A 14,902-nucleotide genomic window follows, 5' to 3' on the forward strand; every position below is an offset into this window, starting at 1 on the left:
TGGAGATGTTATAAGGCAGTGGATGATATTAGAGATGTTAAATGGCACTGGATGGTGTTGGAGATGTTATATGGTAATGGATAATTTTACAGATGTTACACGGCAGTGGATTATGTTAGAGATGTTATATGACAGTGGATGGTGTTAGAGATGTTGTATGGCAGTGGATGGTGTTAGAGATGTTATATGGCAGTGGATGGTGTTAGTGATGTTATGCAGCTGTGCATGATGTTAGAGATATCATTTGGCAGAGGATGGTGTTAGAGATGTTATAGGGCATTGGATGGTGTTACAGATGATATATGGCGGTGGATGGTGTTAGAGATGTTATATGGCAGTGGATGGTGTTGGAGATATTATATGGTAGTGGATGATGTTGGAGATGTTATACGGCAGAGGATGATGTTAGAGATGTTGTATGGCAGTGGATGGTGTTAGAGATGTTATACGGCAGTGGATGGTGTTAGTGATGTCATACAGTAGCGCATGATGTTAGAGATGTTATGTGACAGTGGATGGTGTTCGAGATGTTGTATGGTAGTGGATGGTGTTAGAGATGTTATACGGCATTGGATGGTGTTAGAGATGTTACATGGCAGTGGATGGTGTTAGAGATGTTAGACGGAAGTGGATGATGTTAGAGATGTTATACAGCAGTGGATGGTGTTAGAGCTGTTATACAGCAGTGGATGATGTTAGAGATGTTACACGGCAGTGGATGGTGTTAGAGATGTTACACGGCAGTGGATGATGTTAGAGATGATATACAGAAGGGGATGGTGTTAGAGATGTTATAAGGCAGTGGATGGTGTTGAAGGTGTTATCTGGCAGTGGATGATGTTAGAGATGTTACACGGCAGTGAATGGCATTAGAGATGTTATACGGCAGTGTATGGTGTTAGAGATGTTACACGGCAGTGAATGGCGTTAGAGATGTCATACGGCAGTAGATGGTGTTAGAGATGTTACACGGCAGTGGATGATGTTAGAGATGATATACAGAAGGGGATGGTGTTAGAGAAGTTTTAAGGCAGTGGATGGTGTTGAAGGTGTTATCTGGCAGTGGATGATGTTAGAGATGATATAAGGTAGTGGATGGTGGTAGAGATGTTATAAGGTAGTGGATGGTGGTGTAGATGTTATAAGGTAGTGGATGGTGGTAGAGATGTTATAAGGTAGTGGATGGTGGTAGAGATGTAGTACAGCAGTGGATGACTTTAGAAATGTTATACAGCAGAGGATGACATTAGAGATGTTATACGACAGTGGTTGATGTTAAAGTTGTTATATGGCAGTGGATGGTGTTAGAGATGTTGTATGGTAGTTGATGGTGTTAGAGCTGTTATGTGGTAGTGGATGAGGTTAGAGATATTATACGGCAGTGCATGATGTTAGAGATTTTGTATGGCAATGGAGGTTTTGGACGTGTTATCCGGTTGTGGATGGTGTTCGAGATGTTATACGGCAGAGGATGATGTTAGAGATGTTTTACGGCAGCGGATCATGTTAGAGATGTTATATGGCAGTTGACGGTGTTAGGGATGTTATATGGTAGTGGATAGTGTTAGAGATGTTATATGATAGTGGATGGTGTTAGAGATGTTATACGGCAGTGGATGATGTTAGAGATGTTACACGGCATTGGATGGTGTTAGAGATGTTAGACAGCAGAGGATGATGTTAGAGATGATATACAGCAGTGGATGGTGATAGAGATGTTATTTTGCAGTGGATGGTGTTGGAGATATTATATGGTAGTGGATATTGTTAGAGATGTTATACGGCAGTGGAAGATGTTAGAGAAGTTACAGGGCAGTGGATCGTGTTAGAGATGTTATATGGCAGTGGATGCTGTTAGATATATTTTAGGGTATTGGATCGTGTTAGAGATGTTATATGGCAGTGGATGGTGTTGGAGATGTTACATGGTAGTGGATGGTGTTAGAGATGTTTTACGCCAGTGCATGATGTTAGAGATGTTATACAGCAGTGGGCTGTGTTAGAGATGTTATACGGCAGCGGATGGTTTTAGAGATGTTACACGGAAGTGTATGGTGTTAGAGATGTTGTACGTCAGTAGATGGTGTTAGAGATGTTGTACGGCAGTAGATGTTGTTAGAGATGTTATACGGCAGAGTATGATGTTAGAGATGATATACAGCAGTGCATTGTGTTATAGATGTTATATGGCAGTGGATGTTGTTGGAGATATTATATGGTAGTGGATCATGTTAGATATGTTACACGGCAGAGGATGATGTTAGAGATGTTATATGGCAGTGGATGGGGTTGGAGATGTTACATGGCAGTGGATGATGTTAGACATGTTATGTGGCAGTGGATGATGTTAGAGATGTTATATGGCAGTGGATGGTGTTAGAGATGTTACACGGCAGTGGATGCTGTTAGAGATTTAGAAGGCAGTGCATGATTTTAGAGATTTTGTATGACAGTGGATGGTGTTGGAGAAGTTATGCGGTAGTGGATGGTGTTAGAGATATTATACAGCAGTGGATGGTGTTAGAGATGTTACACGGCAGTATATGGTGTTAGAGATGTTATATGGCAGTGGATGGTGTTAGAGATGTTACACGGCAGTATATGGTGTTAGAGATGTTATATGGCAGGGGATCGTGTTAGAGATGTTATATGGCAGTGGATGGTGTTGGAGATGTTAAATGGCAGTGGATCGTGTTGGAGATGTTATATGGTAATGGATGATTTTACAGATGTTAGACGGCAGTGGTTGGTGTTGGAGATGTGAAACAGCCCAGGACGTGTTGGAGATGTTACACAGCAGTGGATGGTGTTAGAGATGTTATATGGCAGTGGTTGGTGTTAGAGAAGTTATACGGCAGAGGATGATGTTAGAGATGATATATAGCAGTGGATGGTGTTAGAGATGTTATACGGCAGTGGATGGTGTTAGTGATGTTATGCAGCTGTGCATGATGTTAGAGATATCATTTGGCAGAGGATGGTGTTAGAGATGTTATAGGGCATTGGATGGTGTTACAGATGATATATGGCGGTGGATGGTGTTAGAGATGTTATATGGCAGTGGATGGTGTTGGAGATATTATATGGTAGTGGATGATGTTGGAGATGTTATACGGCAGTGGAAGATGTTAGAGATGTTCCAGCGCAGTGGATTGTGTTGGAGATGTTATATGGCAGTGGAATGTGTTAGAGATGTTAAATAGCAGTGGATGGTGTTGAAGATGTTACATGGTAATGGATGGTTTTACAGATGTTAGACGGCAGTGGTTGGTGTTGGAGATGTGAAACAGCCCAGGACGTTGTTGGAGAAGTTACATGGCAGAGGAAGGTATTAGAGATGTTACATGGCAGTGGATGGTGTTAGAGAAGTTATACGGCAGAGAATGGTGTTAGAGATGTTAAAGGGCAGAGGATGTTATTAGAGATTTTATACGGCAGTGGATTGTGTTAGAGATGTTATACGGCAGAGGATAATGTTACAGATGATATACGGCAGTGGATGATGTTAGAGATGTTTTACAGCAGTGGATGGTGTTAGAAATGTTATAAGGCAGTGGATGATGTTTGAGATGTTATAGGGTAGTGGATCGTGTTAGTGCTGTAATATGGCAGTGGATTGGATTATAGATGTTGTACAGCAGTGCATGATGTTAGAGATTTTGTATGGCAGTGGATGGTCTTGGAGGTGTTGTATGGTAGTGGATATTGTTATAGGGCATTGGATGGTGTTACAGATGATATATGGCGGTGGATGGTGTTAGAGATGTTATATGGCAGTGGATGGTGTTGGAGATATTATATGGTAGTGGATGATGTTAGAGATGTTATACGGCAGTGGAAGATGTTAGAGAAGTTACAGGGCAGTGGATCGTGTTAGAGATGTTATATGGCAGTGGATGTTATTAGTGATGTTATACGGCAGTGGATGGTGTTAGAGATTTTGAATGGCAGTGGATGGTGTTGAGATGTTACATGGTAGTGGATGGTGTTAGAGATGTTTTACGCCAGTGCATGATGTTAGAGATGTTCTATAGCAGTGGATGGTGTTAGAGATGTTATAGGGCCGTGAATGGTGTTACAGATGTTATACAGCAGTGCATGATGTTAGAGATGTTATATGGCAGTGGATGTTGTGAGAGATGTTAGACGGCAGTGTATGATCTTAGAGATGTTATATGGCAGTGGATTGTGTTAGAGATGTTACACGGCAGTATATGGTGTTAGAGATGTTATATGGCAGGGGATCGTGTTAGAGATGTTATATGGCAGTGGATGGTGTTGGAGATGTTAAATGGCAGTGGATCGTGTTGGAGATGTTATATGATAATGGATGATTTTACAGATGTTAGACGGCAGTGGTTGGTGTTGGAGATGTGAAACAGCCCAGGACGTGTTGGAGATGTTACACAGCAGTGGATGGTGTTAGAGATGTTATATGGCAGTGGATGGTGTTAGAGATGTTATACGGCAGTGGATGGTGTTAGTGATGTTATGCAGCTGTGCATGATGTTAGAGATATCATTTGGCAGAGGATGGTGTTAGAGATGTTATAGGGCATTGGATGGTGTTACAGATGATATATGGCGGTGGATGGTGTTAGAGATGTTATATGGCAGTGGATGGTGTTGGAGATATTATATGGTAGTGGATGATGTTAGAGATGTTATACGGCAGTGGAAGATGTTAGAGAAGTTACAGGGCAGTGGATCGTGTTAGAGATGTTATATGGCAGTGGATGGTGTTGGAGATGTTAAATGGCAGTGGATCGTGTTAGAGATGTTATAAGGCAGTGCATGATTTTAGAGATTTTGTATGACAGTGGATGGTGTTGGAGAAGTTATGCGGTAGTGGATGGTGTTAGAGATATACAGCAGTGGATGGTGTTAGAGATGTTACACAGCAGTATATGGTGTTAGAGATGTTATATGGCAGGGGATCGTGTTAGAGATGTTATATGGCAGTGGATGGTGTTGGAGATGTTGTATGGTAATGGATGGTGTTAGAGCTGTTATGTGGTAGTGGATGAGATTAGAGATGTTATACGGCAGTGCATAATGTTAGAGATTTTGTATGGCAGTGGAGGTGCTGGACGTGTTATCCGGTTGTGAATGGTGTTCGAGATGTTCTATGGCATAAGATGACATTAGAGATGTTATACGGCAGCGGATCCTGTTAGAGATGGTATATGGCAGTGGATGATGTTAGAGATGTTATATGGTAGTGGATGGTGTTAGAGCTGTTATGTGGTAGTGGATGAGGTTAGAGATGTTATACGGCAGTGGATGATGTTAGAGATGTTATATTGCAGTGGATGATATTAGTGATGTTATATGACAGTGCATGGTGTTGGAGATGTTATAAGGCAGTGGATGATATTAGAGATGTTAAATGGCAGTGGATGGGGTTAGAGATGTAATACGGCATTGGATGGTGTTAGAGTTGTTATATGGCAGTGGATGGTGTTAGAGATGTTGTATGGTAGTGGATGATGTTAGAGCTGTTATGTGGTAGTGGATGAGATTAGAGATGTTATACGGCAGTGCATGATGTTAGAGATTTTGTATGGCAGTGGAGTTGTTGGAGGTGTTATCCAGTTGTGAATGGTGTTTGAGATGTTACACGGCATTGGATGACATTAGAGATGTTATACGGCAGCAGATCATGTTAGAGATGTTATATTGCACTGGATGATATTAGAGTTGTTATATGACAGTGCATGGTGTTGGAGATGTTATAAGGCAGTGGATGATATTAGAGATGTTAAATGGCACTGGATGGTGTTGGAGATGTTATATGGTAATGGATAATTTTACAGATGTTACACGGCAGTGGATTATGTTAGAGATGTTATATGACAGTGGATGGTGTTAGAGATGTTGTATGGCAGTGGATGGTGTTAGAGATGTTATATGGCAGTGGATGGTGTTAGTGATGTTATGCAGCTGTGCATGATGTTAGAGATATCATTTGGCAGAGGATGGTGTTAGAGATGTTATAGGGCATTGGATGGTGTTACAGATGATATATGGCGGTGGATGGTGTTAGAGATGTTATATGGCAGTGGATGGTGTTGGAGATATTATATGGTAGTGGATGATGTTGGAGATGTTATACGGCAGAGGATGATGTTAGAGATGTTGTATGGCAGTGGATGGTGTTAGAGATGTTATACGGCAATGGATGGTGTTAGTGATGTCATACAGTAGCGCATGATGTTAGAGATGTTATGTGACAGTGGATGGTGTTCGAGATGTTGTATGGTAGTGGATGGTGTTAGAGATGTTATACGGCATTGGATGGTGTTAGAGATGTTACATGGCAGTGGATGGTGTTAGAGATGTTAGACGGAAGTGGATGATGTTAGAGATGTTATACAGCAGTGGATGGTGTTAGAGCTGTTATACAGCAGTGGATGATGTTAGAGATGTTACACGGCAGTGGATGGTGTTAGAGATGTTACACGGCAGTGGATGATGTTAGAGATGATATACAGAAGGGGATGGTGTTAGAGATGTTATAAGGCAGTGGATGGTGTTGAAGGTGTTATCTGGCAGTGGATGATGTTAGAGATGTTACACGGCAGTGAATGGCATTAGAGATGTTATACGGCAGTGTATGGTGTTAGAGATGTTACACGGCAGTGAATGGCGTTAGAGATGTCATACGGCAGTAGATGGTGTTAGAGATGTTACACGGCAGTGGATGATGTTAGAGATGATATACAGAAGGGGATGGTGTTAGAGAAGTTTTAAGGCAGTGGATGGTGTTGAAGGTGTTATCTGGCAGTGGATGATGTTAGAGATGATATAAGGTAGTGGATGGTGGTAGAGATGTTATAAGGTAGTGGATGGTGGTGTAGATGTTATAAGGTAGTGGATGGTGGTAGAGATGTTATAAGGTAGTGGATGGTGGTAGAGATGTAGTACAGCAGTGGATGACTTTAGAAATGTTATACAGCAGAGGATGACATTAGAGATGTTATACGACAGTGGTTGATGTTAAAGTTGTTATATGGCAGTGGATGGTGTTAGAGATGTTGTATGGTAGTTGATGGTGTTAGAGCTGTTATGTGGTAGTGGATGAGGTTAGAGATATTATACGGCAGTGCATGATGTTAGAGATTTTGTATGGCAATGGAGGTTTTGGACGTGTTATCCGGTTGTGGATGGTGTTCGAGATGTTATACGGCAGAGGATGATGTTAGAGATGTTTTACGGCAGCGGATCATGTTAGAGATGTTATATGGCAGTTGACGGTGTTAGGGATGTTATATGGTAGTGGATAGTGTTAGAGATGTTATATGATAGTGGATGGTGTTAGAGATGTTATACGGCAGTGGATGATGTTAGAGATGTTACACGGCATTGGATGGTGTTAGAGATGTTAGACAGCAGAGGATGATGTTAGAGATGATATACAGCAGTGGATGGTGATAGAGATGTTATTTTGCAGCGGATGGTGTTGGAGATATTATATGGTAGTGGATGATGTTAGAGATGTTATACGGCAGTGGAAGATGTTAGAGCTGTTATACGGCAGAGCATGATGTTAGAGATGTTATACGGCAGTGGATGCTGTTAGATATATTTTAGGGTATTGGATCGTGTTAGAGATGTTATATGGCAGTGGATGGTGTTGGAGATGTTATTTGGCAGTGGATGATGTTAGAGATGTTATATGGCAGAGGATGGTATTAGTGATGTTATACTGCAGTGGATGATGTTAGAGATGCTATATGGCAGTGGATACTGTTACAGATGATATACAGCAGTTGATGGTGTTAGAGATGTTAGATGGCAGTGTATGGTGTTAAAGATGTTATATGGTAGTGGATGTTATATGCCAGAGGATGATGTTAGAGCTGTTATAGGGCAGTGGATCGTGTTAGAGATGTTATACGGCAGTGCATGATGTTAGAGATGTTATCTGGCAGTGGATGGTGTTAGAGAGTTTTTACAGCAGTGGATGGTGTTAGAGATGTTACATGCCAGAGGATGATGTTAGAGCTGTTATAGGGCAGTGGATGGTGTTACAGATGTTATACAGCAGCGCATGATGTTAGAGATGTTATATGGCATTGGATGGTGTTAAAGATGTTATACGGCAGAGGATGATGTTAGAGTTGATATACAGCAGTGGATGGTCTTAGAGATGTTATACGGCAGAGGATGATGTTAGAGATGTTATACGGCAGAGGATGATGTTGGAGATATTATATGGTAGTGGATGATGTTAGAGATGTTTTACGGCAGTGGATGATGTTAGAGATGTTATATGGCAGAGGATGGTGTTGGTGATATATGGTAGTGGATGACGTTAGTGATGTTATATGTCAGTGAATGATGTTAGAGATGTTATACGGCAGTGGATGCTGTTTGAGATATTATAGGGTAGTGGATCGTGTTAGAGATGTTATATGGCAGTGGATGGTGTTGGAGATGTTATATGGCAGTGGATACTGTTGGAGATGTTTTATGGCATTGGATGGTGTTAGAGGTGTTATACGGCAGTGGATGATATTAGAGATGTTATAAGGCAATGCATGATTTTAGAGATTTTGTATGACCGTGGATGGCGTTGGAGAAGTTATGCGGTAGTGGATGGTGTTAGAGATGTGTTACAGCAGTGCATGATGTTAGGGATGTTATATGGCAGTGGATGGTATTAGAGATTTATACGGCAGTGGATGGTGTTTGAGATATTATAGGGTAGTGGATCGTGTTAGAGATGTTATATGGCAGTGGATGGTGTTGGAGATGTTATATGGCAGTGGAAGATGTTAGAGATGTTAAATGGCAGTGGATGGTATTGGAGACGTTATATGGCAGTGGAATATGTTAGAGATGTTAAATGGCAATGGATGGTATTGGAGATGTTGTATGGTAGTCGATGGTGTTAGAGATGTTATATGGTAGTGGATTGTGTTAGAGACATTATACAGCAGTGCATTATGTTAGAGAGGTCATATGGCAGTGGATGGTGTTAGAGATGTTTTACAGCAGTGGATTGTGTTAGTGATGTTATACAGCAGTGCATGATGTTAGAGATGTCATATGGCAGTGGATGCGGTTAGAGATGTTATATGGCAGTGCATGATGTTAAATATTTTGTATGGCAGTGGATGGTGTTGGAGGTGTTGTATGGTAGTGGATGGTGTTAGAGATGTTAGATGGCAGTGGATGGTGTTAGAGATGTTACACGGCAGTGGATGGTGTTTGAGATATTATAGGTAGTGGATCGTGTTAGAGATGTTATATGGCAGTGGATGGTGTTGGAGATGTTATATGGCAGTGGAATATGTTAGAGATGTTAAATGGCAGTGGATGGTATTGGAGACGTTATATGGCAGTGGAATATGTTAGCGATGTTAAATGGCAGTGGATGGTATTGGAGATTTTGTATGGTAGTCGATGGTGTTAGAGATGTTATATGGTAGTGGATTGTGTTAGAGACATTATGCAGCAGTGCATTATGTTAGAGAGGTCATATGGCAGTGGATGGTGTTAGAGATGTTTTACGGCAGTGGATTGTGTTAGTGATGTTATACAGCAGTGCATGATGTTAGAGATGTCATATGGCAGTGGATGCGGTTAGAGATGTTATATGGCAGTGCATGATGTTAAATATTTTGTATGGCAGTGGATGGTGTTGGAGGTGTTGTATGGTAGTGGATGGTGTTAGAGATGTTAGATGGCAGTGGATGGTGTTAGAGATGTTACACGGCAGTGGATGGTGTCAGAGATGTTATAAGGCAGTGCATGATTTTAGAGATTTTGTATGACAGTGGATGGTGTTGGAGAAGTTATGCGGTAGTGGATGGTGTTAGAGATGTGTTACAGCAGTGCATGGTGTTAGAGATGTTATATGGCAGTGGATGGTGTTAGAGATATTATACGGCAGTGGATGGTGTTAGAGATGTCACATGGCAGTATATGGGGTTAGAGATGTTATATGGCAGGGGATCATGTTAGAGATGTTATATGGCAGTGGATGGTGTTGGAGATGTTAAATGGCAGTGGATCGTGTTGGAGATGTTATATGGCAGTGGAATATGTTAGAGATGTTAAATGGCAGTGGATGGTGTTGGAGATGTGAAACAGCCCAGGACGGTGTTGGAGAAGTTACACAGCAGAGGATGGTATTAGAGATGTTACACGGCAGTGGATGGTGTTAGAGATGTTATATTGCAGTGGATGGTGTTAGAGAAGTTATACGGCAGAGGATGGTGTTAAAGATGTTAAAGGGCAAAGGATGGTATTAGAGATCTTATACAGCAGTGGATGTTGTTAGAAATGTTATAAGGCAGTGGATGATATTTGAGATGTTACAGGGTAGTGGATCATGTTAGTGCTGTCGTATGGCAGTGGATGGGATTAGAGATGCTGTACAGCAGTGCATGATGTTAGAGATTTTGTATGGCTGTGGATGGTTTGGAGGTGTTGTGTGGTAGTGGATGCTGTTAGATATGTTATATGGCAGTGGATGCTGTTGGAGGTGTTTTATGGCAGTGGATGGTGTTAGAGATGTTATACGGCAGTGGATGATATTAGAGGTGTTATAAGGCAGTACATGATTTTAGAGATTTTGTATGACGTTAGAGATGACGTTAGTGGATGACGTTAGAGATGTTACAGGGCAGTGGATCGTGTTAGAGATGTTCTATGGCAGTGGATGTTTTTAGAGATGTTATACGGCAGTGGATGGTGTTAGAGATTTTGAATGGCAGTGGATGGTGTTGGAGATGTTACACGGTAGTGGATGGTGTTAGAGATGTTTTACGGCAGTGCATGATGTTAGAGATGTTCTATAGCAGTGGATGGTGTGAGAGATGTTATAGGGCATTGGATGGTGTTACAGATGTTATACAGCAGTGCATGATGTTAGAGATGTTATATGGCAGTGGATGGTGTGAGAGATGTTATATCACATTGGATGGTGTTAGAGATGTTAGATGGCAGTGTATGATCTTAGAGATGTTATACAGCAGTGGATGGTGTTAGAGATGTTATACGGCAGCGGATGGTTTTAGAGATGTTACACGGAAGTGTATGGTGTTAGAGATGTTGTACGTCAGTAGATGGTGTTAGAGATGTTGTATGGCGGTAGATGGTGTTAGAGATGTTATACGGCAGAGTATGATGTTAGAGATGATATACAGCAGTGCATTGTGTTATAGATGTTATATGGCAGTGGATGTTGTTGGAGATATTATATGGTAGCGGATCATGTTAGATATGTTATACGGCAGAGGATGATGTTAGAGATGTTATATGGCAGTGGATGGTGTTAGAGATGTTATATGGCAGTGGATGGGGTTGGAGATGTTACATGGCAGTGGATGATGTTAGACATGTTATGTGGCAGTGGATGATGTTAGAGATGTTATATGGCAGTGGACGTTGTTGGAGATATTATAATGCAGTGGATGATGTTAGTGATGTTATTGGGTAGTGGATCGTGTTAGAGATGTTAAACAGCAGTGCATTATGTTAGAGATGTCATATGGCAGTGGATGGTGTTAGAGATGTTGTACGGCAGGGGATCATGTTAGGGATGTTATATGGCAGTGGATCGTGTTGGAGATGTTATGTGGCAGTGCAATATGTTAGAGATGTTAAATGGCAGTGGATGGTATTGGAGATGTTTTATGTTAGTGGATGGTGTTAGAGATGTTAAATGGCAGTGGATGGTGTTAGAGATGTTACACGGCAGTATGTGGCGTTGGAGGTGTTATATGGCAGTGGATGATGTTAGAGATGTTATATGACAGTGGATGGTGTTGGAGATGTTAAATGGCAGTGCATGGTGTTAGAGATGTTATTTGACAGTGGATGGTGTTGGAGATGTTAAATGGCAGTGGATGGTGTTGGAGATGTTATATGGCAGTGGATGATGTTACAGATGTTGTATGGCAGTGGATGATGTTAGAGATGTTATATGACAGTGGATGGTTTTGGAGATGTTATATGGCAGTGCATGCTGTTGGAGGTGTTATATAGCAGTGGATGATTTTATAGATGATATATGGCATTGGATGATGTTGGAGATGTTATATCGCAGCGGAATATCTTAAAGATGTTAAATGCCAATGGATGGTGTTGGTGATGTTATATGGCAGTGGATGTTTTTACAGATGTTTTATGGCAGTGGTTGATGTTGGAGATGTTATATGGTAATGGATGGTCTTACAGATGTTTTATGGCAGTGCATTATGTTAGAGCTGTTATATGGCAGTGGACGGTGTTAGAAATGTTATACGGCAGTGCATGATGTTAGAGATGTTATACAGCAGTGTATGGTGTTAGAGATGTTACACGGCAGTGGATGATGTTAGAGATGTTATACAGCAGTGGATGGTGTTAGAGATGTTACACGGCAGTGGATGGTGTTGGAGATGTTATACGCTGGTGGATGGTGTTAGAGATGTCATATGGCAGTGCATGGTTTTAGAGATATTATACGGCAGTGCATGATGTTCGAGATGTTATATGCCAGAGGATGATTTTGGAGATGTTATACGGCAGTGGATGATGTTCGAGATGTTATACGGCAGTGGATGGTGTTAGAGATGTTATACGGCAGTGCATGATGTTGGAGATTTTGTATGGTAGTGGATGGTGTTGTAGATGTTATACGGTAGTGGATGGTGCTAGAGATGTTTTACAGCAATGCATGATATTAGAGATGTTATACGGCAGTGCATGATGTTAGAGATGTTATAAAGCAGTGGATAGTGTTACAGATGTTATACGGCAGTGGATGGAGTTAGAGATGTTATCTGGCAGAGGATGATGTTAGAGATGATATCCAGCAGTGGATGGTGTTAGATATGTTATATGGTAGTGGATGGTGTTTGAAATGTTATACGGCAATGGATGGTGTTAAAGATGTTATATGGCAGGTGATGTTCTTAGAGATGTTATACGGCAGAGGAGGATCTTAGAGATGTTGTACGGCAGAGTATGGTTTTAGAGATGTTATATGGCAGTGCATCATGTTAGAAATTATGCATGGCAGTGGATATTGTTGGAGGTGATATATGGTAGTGGATGATTTTACATATGATAATATGACCGTGGATGGTATTGGAGATGTTATATGGCAGTGGATGATGTTAGAGATGTTATATGACAGTGGATGGTGTTGGAGATGTTATAAGGCAGTGGATGATGTTAGAGATGTTAAATGTCAGTGGATGGTGTTGGAGGTGTTATATGGTAGTGGATGATTTTACAGATGATATATGGCAGTGGATGATGTTGGAGATGTTATATGGCAGTGGACGGTGTTGGAGATGTTATATGGTAGTGGATGATTTGACAGATGTTTAATGACAGTGGTTGGTGTTGGAGATGTAATAAGGTAATGCATGATTTTGCAGATGTTATACGGCAGAGGATTATGTTAGATGTGGATAGCAGTGGATGATTTTACAGGTGTTTGACAGCAGTCGATGGTGTTGGAGATGTTATACAGCAGTGGATGGTGTTGGAGATGTTATACGGCAGTGGATGATGTTAGAATTGTTATATGGTAGTGGATGGTGTTAGAGATGTTATGTGGCAGTGTATGGTGTTGGAGATGTTATATGGCAGTGGATGGTGTTGGAGATGTTATATGGCAGTGAATGATCTTAGACATGTTATACGGCAGTGTATGATGTTAGAGTTGTTATTTGGTAGTGGATGGTGTTAGAGATGATATACGGCAGTGGACGATGTTAGAGATGTTATGTGGCAGTGGATGTTGTTAGAGACGTTATATAGCAGTGGATGATGTTAGAAATGTTATATGGAGTGGATTGTGTTGGAGATGTTATATGGTAGTGGATGATGTTAGAGATGGTTATATGGTAGCGGATGGTGTTAGTGATGTTGTACGGCAGTGGATGACTTTCGAGATGGTATACGGCAGGGATGATATTAGAGATGCTATACAGCAGGCGATGATGTTAGAGATGTTATATGTTAGTGGATCGTGTTGGAGATGTTATATGGCAGTGGATGATGTTTGTGATGTTATATGGCAGTGGATGATTTTAGAAATGTTATATGGCAGCGGATGGTGTTGGAGATGTTTTAAGACAGTGGAAGATGTTAGAGATGTTAAATGGCAGTGGATGGTGTTGGAAATGTTATATGGTAGTGGATAATTTTACAGATTTTATATGGCGGTGGATGGTGTTGGAGATGTTACATGGCAGTGGATGATGTTAGAGATGTTAAATGGCAGTGGATGGTGCTGGCGATATTATATGGTACTGCATGATTTTACAGATGTTTTATGGTAGTGCATGGTGTTGGAGATGTTATATGGTAGTGGATGATTTTACAGATGTTACATGGCACTGCACGGTGTTAGAGATGTTATACGGCAGTGCATGATGTTAGCGATGTTATATGGCAGAGGATAATGTTACAGATGATATACGGCAGTGGATGGGGTTGGAGATGTTATATGGCAGTGGATGGTGTTAGAGATGTTATATGGCAGTGGATGGGGTTGGAAATGTCACATGGCACTGGATGATGTTAGACATGTTATGTGGCAGTGGATGATGTTAGAAATGTTATATGGCAGTGGATGTTGTTGGAGATATTATAATGCAGTGAATGATGTTAGAGATGTTATAGGGTAGTGGATGGTGTTGGTGATGTTACATGGCAGTGGATGCTGTTGGAGATGCTATAGGGTAGTGGATCGTGTTAAAGATGTTATATGGCAGTGGATGGTGTTGGAATTGTTATACAGCAGTGGATGGTGTTGGAGATAATATTTGACAGTGGATAATTTTACATTTGTGATACGTCAGTGGATGGTGTTTGAGATTTTTTACAGCAGTGGATGTTGTTAGAAATGTTATATGGCAGTGGACGGTGTTAGAGATGTTATATGGCAGTGG

At 41.1% G+C, this 14,902-nt stretch overlaps 1 protein-coding gene across 4 annotated transcripts in view; it reads left to right on the forward strand.

Annotated features, from left to right (window-relative positions):
- sox5 (SRY-box transcription factor 5) overlaps window positions 1–14,902 on the forward strand; it is a 406,357-nt gene that overhangs the window by 329,680 nt on the left and 61,775 nt on the right. The window lies entirely within an intron of this gene.

The sequence above is a fragment of the Carcharodon carcharias genome, chromosome 13 (assembly GCF_017639515.1).
Source record: "Carcharodon carcharias isolate sCarCar2 chromosome 13, sCarCar2.pri, whole genome shotgun sequence".
Taxonomy (NCBI): Eukaryota; Metazoa; Chordata; class Chondrichthyes; order Lamniformes; family Lamnidae; genus Carcharodon; species Carcharodon carcharias.